The 14,408-nt window shown below is 59.5% G+C and overlaps 2 non-coding genes across 2 annotated transcripts; both read left to right on the forward strand.

Moving 5' to 3' along the window:
- The first annotated feature begins 7,487 nt into the window (after positions 1 to 7,487).
- LOC131869900 (5S ribosomal RNA) lies at positions 7,488 to 7,606 on the forward strand. The gene has a single exon (XR_009368269.1). It is a non-coding gene; the product is annotated as a 5S ribosomal RNA (ribosomal RNA).
- Positions 7,607 to 13,521: 5,915 nt separating this feature from the next.
- LOC131869884 (5S ribosomal RNA) lies at positions 13,522 to 13,640 on the forward strand. Its single transcript, XR_009368253.1, has one exon. It is a non-coding gene; the product is annotated as a 5S ribosomal RNA (ribosomal RNA).
- The last annotated feature ends 768 nt before the right edge of the window (positions 13,641 to 14,408 follow it).

Genomic DNA, 14,408 nt, shown 5'->3' on the forward strand with positions numbered 1-14,408 from the left:
TTATCCCGCGATGCGTCTGATACACAGATAGTTCCAAGGCGGCCGAGGAGCCTCACCGCATAGCAATCGGGGTGCGAGGCAAGGGATGCGGCGAGAAGGACCCAACGGCTAGACGGAAGAGGCTTCAGGGCCGCCTCGGAATGGTCCAAGCATCGGACGCGCTTGGGGCGACTACCGTTGCCAACCCCTTATCCCGCGATGCGTCTGATACACAGATAGTTCCGAGGCGGCCGAGGAGCCTCACCGCATAGCAATCGGGTTGCGAGGCAGATTATTGGGAAGGGAACCCCCTGGGATGCGGCTCAAGCAGTGCCCAAAGGGACTGGAATGCGGAATCACATCGAGAGACCCAAATGCTATACGAGGGCTCAAATCGAATTATCGATTTGGCCACGACATGGACGCATCGGAACGACTACCTTTGCCGAACCACTCGCAATTGCATCCATACCGAAACCAATAGACATTTCCGTTAGAGCCCTCGCATAGCATTCGGGAATCTCGCATGCCCCTCTAAATCGACCAATGCTGGCGCTCAACGAAAATCCGAGCGCTACCACCGTTCGAGCGCCAGCATTGGTCGAGTTAGAGGGGCACGGGGGAGAATGCTCCAGTCAACACCTCCCCTATATAAGTTATTTGTCCGATTCTCGCACAACCGTAGTCTGCCTCGTCGAATCAAACAACGGTCCCAGATTCCGACTTCCGTTCCGTAGAGACCCAAAAGCTAGATGGAGGCTCGCAAGAAAGAGAGTCGGCGCATAGCAATCGGGTTTCTCGAACGTTTAGGGACCGAGCTCACTTGCGGATAGGGCAAAATCCGCCAAGCAACCCAAAAGCTAGACGGGGGCTCGAATCGAATCGCCTAGGCGGCCACAACAACGACGTGTTGGATCGACTACCAGTGCCAAACCATTCAGCAAGACTAGTCTGTGTCGAGGCCGGATAGAGATTCTCAGAGAGCGCCCGTATAGCATTTAGGAGACCTGCCGCGTCCCTCACACTCGACAAATGGTGGTGCACGTTTATAAATCCGAGCGATCCCAACCCTTTCAAGCACCAACATCGGTCGAGATAGAGGGGCACGGAGGGGGCTGCGTGAGACAACACAGTCCCCTATATAAGTTATTTGTCCGATTCTCACACATCCGAAGAATGGTCATCAAATCGGACAACAGCCCAAACTTCCGACTTCCGTCCCAGAAAGCCCAAGAGCTATCTAAAACGTTCATGGCCGGAACTCGATCGCGGCTATACCAGTCCGCCAAGCAACCCAAAAGCTAGACTGGAGCTCTAGTCGAATCACCTCTGTGGCCATTGCAAGGACGTGTTGGAGCGACTACCATTGCCGAACCATTCCGCAGGTCGAGTCCATACCAAGGCCGCATAGAGATTCACGATGAGCTCCTGCATAGCAATCAGGAGACTTGCCGTGTCCATCACAATCGATAAATCCTGGTGCAAGATTTTTGCATCCGAGCGCTCCAACCAGTCGAGCACCAGCATCAATCGACATAAACGGGCACGGGGGGAGGATGCTCGAGAACACTACCTCCCCTATATAAGTTATTTGTCCGATTCTCAAGCAGCCGAAGTCTGGTCATCGAATCGGGTCAAAGACCACAACTTCCGACTTTACCCACAATGCAAGTCATCGAATCGAACATCGGCCCCCGAGTCGGACTCCATGCGTATGTCAGGTCATCGGACCCAAATTCCGCCTTCCTGCGCATGGCGGGCCATCAATATCAACTCGGTCATCGGACCCAAACTCCGCCTTTCTGCGCATGGCACGCCTTCAAATCGGTCATCGGACCCAAATTCCGCCTTCCTGTGCATGGCGGGCCATCAACATCAACTCGGTCATCGGACCCAAATTCCGCCTTTCTGCGCATGGCACGCCATCAACTCGGTCATCGGACCCAAATTCCGCCTTCCTGCGCATGGCAGGTCATCGGACACAAATTCAGACCTCGCCAATATGCCTACGTATCGAATCGGTCATCGGACCCAACTTCCGACTTCATCCATACTGTAGGGTCTTTGAGGTTGGCGCGGTGCGCTCAACCCGGGGAGTCGACCCATCGAAGCATACACCTCCCCTATATAAGCTATTTGTCCGATTCCCACACCTGTGTAGTTTGCACCTCTGACCAGGACATCGACCCCAACTTCCGAACTCGACTGCAACGACGGCACCAGCGCCTTGGTGCGCACCTTGCGACGCACAGTCCCAACATTCGCCTTCCTGCACATGGCAGGTCATCGGACCCAAATTCCGACCTCGCGAGTATGCCTACATATCGAATCGGTCATCGGACACAACTTCCGACTTCATCCATACCGTAGGGTCTTTGAGGTTGGCGCGGTGCGCTCAACCCGGGGAGTCGACCCAACGAAGCATACACCTCCCCTATATAAGCTATTTGTCCGATTCCCACACCTGTGTAGTTTGCACCTCCGATCAGGACATCGACCCCAACTTCCGAACTCGCCTGCAACGACCGAACCAGCGCCTTGGTGCGCACCTTGCAACGCACAGTGCCAACATTCGCCTTCCTGCACATGGCAGGTCATCGGACCCAAATTCCGACCTCGCGAGTATGCCTACATATCGAATCGGTCATCGGACCCAACTTCCGACTTCATCCATACCGTAGGGTCTTTGAGGTTGGCGCGGTGCGCTCAACCCGGGGAGTCGACCCAACGAAGCATACACCTCCCCTATATAAGCTATTTGTCCGATTCCCACACCTGTGTAGCTTGCACCTCCGATCAGGACATCGACCCCAACTTCCGAACTCGACTAAAAAGACCGCACCAGCACCTTGGTGTGCACCTTGCAACGCACAGTGCCAACATTCGCCTTCCTGCACATGGCAGGTCATCGGACCCAAATTCCGACCTCATGAGCATACCTACTAATCGAATCGGTCATCGGACCCAACTTCCGACTTCATCCATACCGTAGGGTCTTTGAGGTTGGCGCGGTGCGCTCAACCTGGGGAGTCGACCCATCGAAGCATACACCTCCCCTATATAAGCTATTTGTCCGATTCCGACACCTGTGTAGTTTGCACCTCCGCTCAGGACATCGACCCCAACTTCCGAACTCGCCTGCAACGACCGAACCAGCGCCTTGGTGCGCACCAAAAGTGCGCACTTTTGGAGGGCACTTTTGTGCGCTCCAAAGGTGCGCACTTTTGGAGGGCACTTTTGTGCGCTCCAAAGGTGCGCACTTTTGGAGGGCACTTTTTGGAGGGCACTTTTGTGCGCTCCAAAGGTGCGCACTTTTGGAGGGCACTTTTTGGAGGGCACTTTTCTGCGCTCCAAAGGTGCGCACTTTTGGAGGGCACTTTTTGGAGGGCACTTTTCTGCGCTCCAAAGGTGCGCACTTTTGGAGGGCACTTTTTGGAGGGCACTTTTCTGCGCTCCAAAGGTGCGCACTTTTGGAGGGCACTTTTTGGAGGGCACTTTTCTGCGCTCCAAAGGTGCGCACTTTTGGAGGGCACTTTTGTGCACTCCAAAGGTGCACACTTTTGGAGGGCACTTTTTGGAGGGCACTTTTCTGCACTCCAAAGGTGCGCACTTTTGGAGGGCACTTTTTGGAGGGCACTTTTGTGCGCTCCAAAGGTGCGCACTTTTGGAGGGCACTTTTTGGAGGGCACTTTTGTGCGCTCCAAAGGTGCGCACTTTTGGAGGGCACTTTTGTGCACTCCAAAGGTGCGCACTTTTGGAGGGCACTTTTCCTGCGCTCCAAAGGTGCACACCTAGGTGAGCACCTTCGACCACACCTTGTAGCACACCAAACTCTGACTTTCGACTTCATCCGCAATGCAGGGTCTTTGAGGTTGGCGCAATGCGCACAACCAGGGGAGTCGACCCATCAAACCCAACACCTCCCCTATATAAGCTATTTGTCTGATTCTCATACATGCGTAGCCTGCAGGAGCAATTAGGACATCGACCCCAACTTTCGGCTTCTAAACGAAAACAAGGTCTTTGAGGTTGGTGTAATGCGAACAACTAGGGGAGTCAACCCATCAAACCCAACACCTCCCCTATATAAGCTATTTGTCTGATTCTCATACATGTGTAGTCTACAGGAGCAATTAGGACATCGACCCCAACTTTTGACTTCTTAACGAAAACAAGGTCTTTGAGGTTGACGTAATGCGCACAACCAGGGGAGTCGACCCATCAAACCCAACACCTCCCCTATATAAGCTATTTGTCCGATTCTCATACATGTGTAGCCTACAGGAGCCATTAGGACATTGACCCCAACTTTTGACTTCTTAACGAAAACAAGGTCTTTGAGGTTGGCGTAATGCGCACAACCAAGGGAGTTGACCCATCAAACCCAACACCTCCCCTATATAAGCTATTTGTCTGATTCTCATACATGTGTAGCCTGCAACAACGATTAGGACATCCACCCCAACTTCTGAATTCGTCTGCGTTGACCGCACCAAAGGTGCACGCCTTGGTGCTCACCAAAATCCGACTTCCGACTTCTTCTGCTATGCGGGGTCTTTGAGGTTGGCGCAGTGCGCACAACCAGGGGAGTCAACCCACCGAATGCAACACCTCCCCTATATAAGCTATTTGTCTGATTCTCATACATGCGTAGACTGCAGCAATGATTAGGACATCCACCCCAACTTTTGACTTCTTAAACAAGACAGGGTCTTTGAAGTTGGTGCAGTGCACACAACCAGGGGAGTCGACCCATCAAACGCAACACCTCCCCTATATAAAGCTATTTGTCCGATTCTCATACGTGTAGTCTGCAGCAGCGATTAGGACATCGACCCCAACTTCCGAATTCGTTTGCATTGACCGCACCAAAGGTGCACGCCTTGGTGTGCACCTTGGAGTGCACTTTGGTGCTCACCTCGGTGCACACTTTGGTGTGCACCTCGGTGTGCACCAAAGGTGCGCACCTTGGAGCGCACCAAAGGTGTACACTTTGGAGCGCACCACATAGGGTCTTTGAGAGGTTGGCGCAGTGCGCACACCAAGGTGGGTGTTGAGGTGCGTGCCGAGGTGGGTGGGTGCTAGGGTGCGCTCCATGGTGGGTGCCAGGGTGGGTGCGTGCTAGGGTGGATTCCAAAGAGGGTCATAGGGTGGGTGCCAAGGTGGGTTGGTGATATAGTGGGTTCAAAGGTGGGTACTAGGGTGGGTTCCAAGGTGGGTCACAAGTTGGGTGCCAGGATGCGTGGGTGTTAGGTTGGGTGCCAAGGTGGGCTCCTGCGTGGGTGGGTGCTAGGGTGGGTTTCAAGGTGGACGCGAGGGCGGGTGCCAAGGTGGGTAACAAGTTGGGTGTTAGGATGGGTGAGTGCTAGAGTGGGTGCCAAGGTGGGTGGGTGCTAAGGTGGATGCCAAGGTGGTTCACAGGGTGGGTGGGTTCTAGGGTGAGTTCCAAGGTGGGTCACAGGTTTAGTGCTAGGGTGCGTGTCAAGGCGGGTGTCGAGGTGCCTGGGTGCTAGGGTGTGGATGCCAATGTGGGTCATAGGGTGGGTACTAGGGTGGGCTGCAATGTGGGTGCCAAGGTGGGTAACATGCTCGGTTGGTTCTAAATTGGGTGTCAGGGTGGGTGTGCACCCACCTTGCCCGAGGTGGGTGCCAAGGTGCCAGTGTGGGTGGGTGCTAAGGTGGATGCCAAGGTGGGTGAGAAGGTGGGTGATAGGTTGAGTGGTAGGATGGGTGGGTGCCAAGATGGGTCACAGGGTGGGTGCAAGGGTGGGTAGGTGCTAGGGTTGGTGTCAGGGTGGGTGGGTGCTAGGTTGGGTTCCAAGGTGGGTGCGAGGGTGAGTGTCAAGGTGGGTCACAGGTTAGGTGCTAGGATGGGTGAGTGCTAGGGTGCAAAGGTGCCAGGGTGGGTGCTAGGATGGGTCGATGCTAGGGTGAGTGGCAAGGTGGGTCCACAAGTGTCAAGGTGGGTGCCGAGGTGGGTGCCAACTTGGGTTCCAAGGTGGGTGCCAAGTGGGCGACTGCTATGGTGGATGCCAAGGTGGGTCACGGGGTGGGTGCCAAGTTGCTAGGTTGTGTTCCAAGGTGGGTGCCAACGTGGCTGCTAGGGTGCGTGGGTTAAAGGGTGTGTCACAACGTGGGTGCCAGGATGGGTGCGCACCCACACTGGCCAAGACGGGTGCAAGGTTGGGTTCCAAGCCCGGTCACAGGCTGGGTGCTAGGATGGGTGGGTGCCAAGGTGGGCACCAGGGTGGGTGCACCCACCCTGGCCAAGGTGGGTCACGGGGTGGGTCCTAGGGTGGGTAACAGGGTGGGTACTAAGGTGCGTGCCAAGGTGGGTCATGGGGTGGGTGCCAAGGTGGGCACCAGGGTGGGTGTGCACCAACCCTAGCCAGGGTAGGTCACGGGGTGGTTGTCGGGGTGGGCGTCAAGGAGCCAAGGTGGGTGGCAAGTAGCCAAGTTGCGTGCCAAGGTGGGTGTCGGGGTGGGTGCCAAGGATCCAAGGTGGGTGCCAAGGAACCAAGGTGGGTGTCTGGGTGGGTGCCGAGGTGGGAGCCAGGGTGGGTCCCAAGGTGAGTGCAAAGGTGGGTGCCAGGGTCAAGGTGAGTGCCAATGTGGGTTCCAAGGTGCCAGGGTCAGGGTGAGTGCCAATGTGGGTTCAAAGGTGCTAAGTTGGGTGCGAGGTTGGGTGCGAGGGTGGGTGGGTGCCAAGGTGTGCTAGGTGGAAGCCCGGGTGGGTCGGCATCCCATGGGTGTCGAGTTGGGTGCCTGATGGGTGCTTCTTGTCAAGTTTTAGTCGTCGGGACTCATTTCGAGCCTTAGAGGTCGTTTCTTGTCCGGTTGCCCTGTCTTCGACCTGGGAACCCAATTTTGGTCCTCGGGTCCCATTTTTTTTTGTCTCGCATCCCACTTTTGGCCTGTGGCCTTTTCGGGGTCGATTCTCGTTTTGGGCATCAGAGCATGTTTCTTCTCCTAAAACCCAATATTTGTTTATTAAGTCTCGGAACACATTTTTGTTCTCGTGGACCCATCATGGGTCTTGGAACGCATTTGTGGTCCTTGGGTCCCATTTTGCATCCCGAAACTTGTGTTTTGGTGCTTGATCCCTATTTTGGGTGCCCACCTTGCACCAAGTGCGCACCCGGGGCAAACCGAGCGCCTTGGTGCACCGGGGCAAGATCGAGCGTGCACCCGAGGCGCCCCGAACATGCACCAAGGTGCACTCGGCCCACATGTGAGCGCAGGTCGTTGCGCCCGAGGTGGTGTGTGGGCACCGCGTTGCAGACGGGACACTGCACGCACACGACGCCCCGTCCAGGTGCACGCACGTAGGCCGGGCCGGGTGCACACCCGACGCCCTAGCAAGGTGCGCGCACCCGGGCAGGGCTCACACTTGGCGAACGGGGCGCACTTCGCGAGGGAGGGTGTGCACCTCGACGGGGGTGGGTGGCCGGGGTGGATTCGCACGTGGGTCGCGGTTTGCTAAGTACACACTGCGACAAGCTCATAACGGGTGCGATCATACCAGCGTTAGTGCACCGGATCCCATCAGAACTCCGCAGTTAAGCGCGCTTGGGCCGGAGTAGTACTGGGATGGGTGACCTCCCGGGAAGTCCCGGTGTTGCACCCTTTCTTAGTTTTTCGCCGGGCGTCGCAATGCTATTTGAATAAACCTTTTGCCCGTTTGCGTTCTCGTCGGGGCCGGGCCGGGCCGGGGTGCGCTGCCCGCACTACCGCGCGCGCGGGGGGCGACACCGAGCGCGCACCCGAGGCGCCCCGAGCACACAGGCCACGGTGCAACCCGGGCGTTGTGCGCGCACCCCGGTGCGCCCGAGGTGCTGCGCGCGCACCCAGGTGAAATCGGTGTGCACCTCGGCCAGTGCGCGCTCGGTCGAGTCGCGCACGTTGGCCAAGGTGCACGGTGATGTTTCTTACTCTAAGGTTCCGCACCAGACGCCCGGGACAGGTGAGCGAAGCTGGGCGGGGCCGGGTGCGCGGCCGGGGCAGGTGCACGCAGCTGGAGAGAGCTTTGGAGCACACCAGAGGTGCGCACCTTGGAGCACACTTCGGAGCGCACCAATGATGCGCTCCATTCAAAAGTTTCCTGAAAAGGCAAAAAAAGTTGAGATTATAGAATTTCCCACTTGAGAGATTGTAAAAAAAAAAAATTTAAAATGAAGGAAACGCGGGTGCCAAGGTGTGCGCGCCCGGGTGCGCAGCCCAGCCAAGGTGTGCGCACCAAGGCGCCCACCCTGGCGAAGGTGCACGCAAGGTGCGCACCCGAGGCAAACCGGACAATTAACCCAACTTTCGACTTCGCGCGCACCTGCGCACCTTGGAGCGCACTTCGGAGCGCTCCTTGGTGCGCACCAATCTTGGGCACCTCGGAGTGCACCATGGCGCCCACCAAGGTGCGCACCCGGGGCAAACCGAGCTCCGACTTCGTGCGCACCTTGGAGCGCACGAAAGGTGCGCACCATGGCGCCCACCAAGGTGCGCAGCCCAGCCAAGGCGTGCGCATCAAGGTGCGCACCCTGGCGAAGGTGCGCACCCGGGGCAAACCGAGCTCCGACTTCGTGCGCACCTTGGAGCGCACAAAGGGTGCGCAACCCAGCCAAGGTGTGCGCACCCCGGGCAAACCGAGCTCCGAATCGTGCGCACCTTGGAGCACACTTCGGAGCCCTCCTTGGTGCGCACCGATGTTGCGCACCTCGGAGCGCACCCGGGGAAAACAATGCAATTAACCCGACTTTCGACTTCGTGGGCACCTCGGAGCGCTCTCGGGTTCGCACCTCGGAGCACACCGAGGTGCGCACCTTTGATGCGCTGCCTTCACCAATTTCCAGAAAAGGCAAGAAAACATTGAGAAGGTGTGCGCACCGAGGTGCCCACCCTGGCGAAGGTGCACGCGAGGTGCGCACCCGGGGCAAACCGGGCTCCGACTTCGTGCACGCCATGCTGCGCACCTTGGAGGGCCATGGTGCGCACCTTGGAGCACACTTCGGAGCGCTCAATGGTGCCCAACCCAGCCAAGGTGCCCACCGCGGCGAAGGTGCACGCGAGGTGCGCACCCGGGGCAAACCGGGCTCCGACTTCGTGCACGCCGCACCTTGGAGCACACTTCGGAGCGCTCCTTGGTGCGCACCAGGGCGCGCAACCCAGCCGAGGTGCCCACCCCGGCGAAGGTGCACGCGGGGTGCGCACCCGGGGCAAACCGGGCTCCGACTTCGTGCACGCCATGGTGCCCACCGCGGCGAAGGTGCACGCGAGGTGCGCACCCGGGGCAAACCGGGCTCCGACTTCGTGCACGCCGCACCTTGGAGCACACTTCGGAGCGCTCCTTGGTGCGCACCAGGGCGCGCAACCCAGCCGAGGTGCCCACCCCGGCGAAGGTGCACGCGAGGTGCGCACCCGGGGCAAACCGGGCTCCGACTTCGTGCACGCCATGGTGCCCACCGCGGCGAAGGTGCACGCGAGGTGCGCACCCGGGGCAAACCGGGCTCCGACTTCGTGCACGCCGCACCTTGGAGCACACTTCGGAGCGCTCCTTGGTGCGCACCATGGTGCCCACCAGGGCGCGCAACCCCGCCGAAGGTGCACGCGAGGTGCGCACCCGGGGCAAACCGGGCTCCGACTTCGTGCACGCCGCACCTTGGAGCACACTTCGGAGCGCTCCTTGGTGCGCACCAGGGCGCGCAACCCCGCCGAAGGTGCACGCGAGGTGCGCACCCGGGGCAAACCGGGCTCCGACTTCGTGCACGCCATGGTGCGCACCAGGGTGCCCACCGCGGCGAAGGTGCGCACCCGGGGCAAACCGGGCTCCGACTTCGTGCACGCCGCACCTTGGAGCACACTTCGGAGCGCTCCTTGGTGCGCACCAGGGCGCGCAACCCAGCCGAGGTGCCCACCCCGGCGAAGGTGCACGCGAGGTGCGCACCCGGGGCAAACCGGGCTCCGACTTCGTGCACGCCATGGTGCCCACCGCGGCGAAGGTGCGCACCCGGGGCAAACCGGGCTAGGACTTCGTGCACGCCGCACCTTGGAGCACACTTTGGAGCGCTCCTTGGTGCGCACCATGGTGCCCACCAGGCCGCGCAACCCAGCCAAGGTGTGCGCACCAAGGTGCACGCGAGGTGCGCACCCGGGGCAAACCGGGGTCCGGCTTCGTGCACGCCGCACCTTGGAGCACACATCGGGGCGCTCCCGGGTTCGCACCGGCGTTGCGCACCGTGGTGGGCACCTCGGAGCGCACCGTGGTGGGCACCTCGGAGCACACCAAGGTGGGCAGCGAGGTGCGCACCTTTGATGCGATGCCTTCACTAATTTCCATAAAAGGCAAAAAAAAACGAGATTTTAAAATTTCCGTTTTGAAAGATAGTGAGAAAAAGGGAATGCTGGTGCCATCTTGAGCCCGCCCTGGTGCGCAGCCCAGCCAAGGTGTGCGCACCAAGGTGCCCACCCTGGCGAAGGTGCGCGCCCGGGCAATTAACCCAACTTCCAACTTCGCGCGCGCCAGGGTGGGAGCGCACCCAACAACCGGGCCTGGGAAGAGCCAATGCGAGAAACCCCACCAAACGCTCTGACAAAAAAAGAGGGGGCGCTCCAGTAACCCCGCTTCGGAGCGCACCCTGGGCAAACCCAGCCAGGGTGCCCACCCCGGCCAAGGTGCAGGCGAGGTGCGCACCCGGGGCAAACCGGGCTCCGACAACGTGCACGCCGCACCTTGGAGCACACTTCGTAGCGCTCCCGGGTGCGCACCTCAGAGCACACCAAGGTGGGCAGCGAGGTGCGCACCTTTGATGCGCTGCCTTCACTAATTTCCAGAAAAGGCAAAAAAAAGAGGAGATTTTAAAATTTCCGTTTTGAAAGATAGTGAAAAAAACGGAACGCGGGTGCCATCTTGAGCCCGCCCTGGTGCACAGCCCAGGTAAGGTGCCCACCCTGGCAAAGGTGCGCACCCGGGCAATTAACCCTACTTCCGACTTCGTGCGCGCCAGGGTGGCAACCGGGCCTGGGAAGAGCCAATGCGAGAAACCCCACCAAACGCTCCGACAAAAAAAGAGGCGGCGCTCCAATAACCCCGCTTCGGAGCGCAGCCGGGGCAAACCCAGCCAAGGTGCCCACCCCGACGAAGGTGCACGCGAGGTGCGCACCCGGGGCAAACCGGGCTCCGACAACGTGCACGCAGCACCTTGGAGCACACTTCGAAGCACTCCCGGGTGCCCACCGGCGTTGCGCACCGTGGTGGGCAGCGAGGTGCGCACCTTTGATGCGCTGCCTTCACTAATTTCCAGAAAAGGCAAAAAAAAATGAGATTTTAAAATTTCCGTTTTGAAAGATAGTGAAAAAAACGGAACGCGGGTGCCATCTTGAGCCCGCCCTGGTGCGCAGCCCAGGCAAGGCATGCGCACCAAGGTGCCCACCCGCGGTGCACGCCCGGGGCAAACCGGGCTCCGACTTCGTGCAGGCCGCACCTTGGAGCACACTTCGGAGCGCTCCTTGGTGCGCACCATGGTGCCCACCAGGGCGCACCCGGGGCAAACCGGGCTCCGACTTCGTGCACGCCGCACCTTGGAGCACACATCGGAGCGCTCCCAGGTTCGCACCAGCGTTGCGCACCTTTGATGCGCTGCCTTCACTAATTTCCAGAAAAGGCAAAAAAAAACGATATTTTAAAATTTCCGTTCTGAAAGATAGTGAAAAAAACGGAACGCGGGTGCCATCTTGAGCCCTTCCTGGTGCGCAGCCCAGGCAAGTTGTGCGCACCAAGGTGCCCACCCTGGCGGAGGTGCGCGCCCGGGGCAAACCGGGCTCCGACTTCGTGCACTGCATGGTGCCCACCAAGGCGCGCAACCCAGCCAAGGTGCCCACCGCAGCGAAGGTGCACGCGAGGTGCGCACCCGAGGTGCACACCCGGGGCAAACCGAGCTCCGACTTCGTGCACGCCGCACCTTGGAGCACACTTCAGAGCGCTCCTTGGTGCGCACCAGGGCGCGCAACCCAGCCAAGGTGCTCACCCCGGCGAAGGTGCACGCGAGGTGCGCACCCGGGGCAAGCCGGGCTCGGACTTCGTGCACGCCGCACCTTCGAGCACACATCGGAGCGCTCCCGGGTTCGCACCAGCATTGCGCACCTTTGATGCGCTGCCTTCACTAATTTCCAGAAAAGGCAAAAAAAAAAAAAAACGAGATTTTAAAATTTCCGTTTTGAAAGATAGTGAAAAAAACGGAACGCGGGTGCCATCTTGAGCCCGCCCTGGTGTGCAGCCCAGGCAAGTTGTGCGCACCAAGGCACCCACCCTGGCCAAGGTGGGTCACGGGGTGGGTCCTAGGGTGGGTAACGGGGTGGGTACTAAGGTGCGTGCCAAGGTGGGTCATGGGGTGGGTGCCAAGGTGGGCACCAGGGTGGGTGTGCACCAACCCTAGCCAGGGTAGGTCACGGGGTGGTTGTCGGGGTGGGCGTCAAGGAGCCAAGGTGGGTGGCAAGTAGCCAAGTTGCGTGCCAAGGTGGGTGTCGGGGTGGGTGCCAAGGATCCAAGGTGGGTGCCAAGGAACCAAGGTGGGTGTCTGGGTGGGTGCCGAGGTGGGAGCCAGGGTGGGTCCCAAGGTGAGTGCAAAGGTGGGTGCCAGGGTCAAGGTGAGTGCCAATGTGGGTTCCAAGGTGCCAGGGTCAGGGTGAGTGCCAATGTGGGTTCAAAGGTGCTAAGTTGGGTGCGAGGTTGGGTGCGAGGGTGGGTGGGTGCCAAGGTGTGCTAGGTGGAAGCCCGGGTGGGTCGGCATCCCATGGGTGTCGAGTTGGGTGCCTGATGGGTGCTTCTTGTCAAGTTTTAGTCGTCGGGACTCATTTCGAGCCTTAGAGGTCGTTTCTTGTCCGGTTGCCCTGTCTTCGACCTGGGAACCCAATTTTGGTCCTCGGGTCCCATTTTTTTTTGTCTCGCATCCCACTTTTGGCCTGTGGCCTTTTCGGGGTCGATTCTCGTTTTGGGCATCAGAGCATGTTTCTTCTCCTAAAACCCAATATTTGTTTATTAAGTCTCGGAACACATTTTTGTTCTCGTGGACCCATCATGGGTCTTGGAACGCATTTGTGGTCCTTGGGTCCCATTTTGCATCCCGAAACTTGTGTTTTGGTGCTTGATCCCTATTTTGGGTGCCCACCTTGCACCAAGTGCGCACCCGGGGCAAACCGAGCGCCTTGGTGCACCGGGGCAAGATCGAGCGTGCACCCGAGGCGCCCCGAACATGCACCAAGGTGCACTCGGCCCACATGTGAGCGCAGGTCGTTGCGCCCGAGGTGGTGTGTGGGCACCGCGTTGCAGACGGGACACTGCACGCACACGACGCCCCGTCCAGGTGCACGCACGTAGGCCGGGCCGGGTGCACACCCGACGCCCTAGCAAGGTGCGCGCACCCGGGCAGGGCTCACACTTGGCGAACGGGGCGCACTTCGCGAGGGAGGGTGTGCACCTCGACGGGGGTGGGTGGCCGGGGTGGATTCGCACGTGGGTCGCGGTTTGCTAAGTACACACTGCGACAAGCTCATAACGGGTGCGATCATACCAGCGTTAGTGCACCGGATCCCATCAGAACTCCACAGTTAAGCGCGCTTGGGCCGGAGTAGTACTGGGATGGGTGACCTCCCGGGAAGTCCCGGTGTTGCACCCTTTTTTAGTTTTTCGCCGGGCGTCGCAATGCTATTTGAATAAACCTTTTGCCCGTTTGCGTTCTCGTCGGGGCCGGGCCGGGCCGGGGTGCGCTGCCCGCACTACCGCGCGCGCGGGGGGCGACACCGAGCGCGCACCCGAGGCGCCCCGAGCACACAGGCCACGGTGCAACCCGGGCGTTGTGCGCGCACCCCGGTGCGCCCGAGGTGCTGCGCGCGCACCCAGGTGAAATCGGTGTGCACCTCGGCCAGTGCGCGCTCGGTCGAGTCGCGCACGTTGGCCAAGGTGCACGGTGATGTTTCTTACTCTAAGGTTCCGCACCAGACGCCCGGGACAGGTGAGCGAAGCTGGGCGGGGCCGGGTGCGCGGCCGGGGCAGGTGCACGCAGCTAGAGAGAGCTTTGGAGCACACCAGAGGTGCGCACCTTGGAGCACACTTCGGAGCGCACCAATGATGCGCTCCATTCAAAAGTTTCCTGAAAAGGCAAAAAAAGTTGAGATTATAGAATTTCCCACTTGAGAGATTGTAAAAAAAAAAAATTTAAAATGAAGGAAACGCGGGTGCCAAGGTGTGCGCGCCCGGGTGCGCAGCCCAGCCAAGGTGTGCGCACCAAGGCGCCCACCCTGGCGAAGGTGCACGCAAGGTGCGCACCCGAGGCAAACCGGACAATTAACCCAACTTTCGACTTCGCGCGCACCTGCGCACCTTGGAGCGCACTTCGGAGCGCTCCTTGGTGCGCACCAATCTTGGGCACCTCGGAGTGCACCAT

This window comes from Cryptomeria japonica, unplaced genomic scaffold (assembly GCF_030272615.1).
Source record: "Cryptomeria japonica unplaced genomic scaffold, Sugi_1.0 HiC_scaffold_272, whole genome shotgun sequence".
Classification (NCBI taxonomy): Eukaryota; Viridiplantae; Streptophyta; class Pinopsida; order Cupressales; family Cupressaceae; genus Cryptomeria; species Cryptomeria japonica.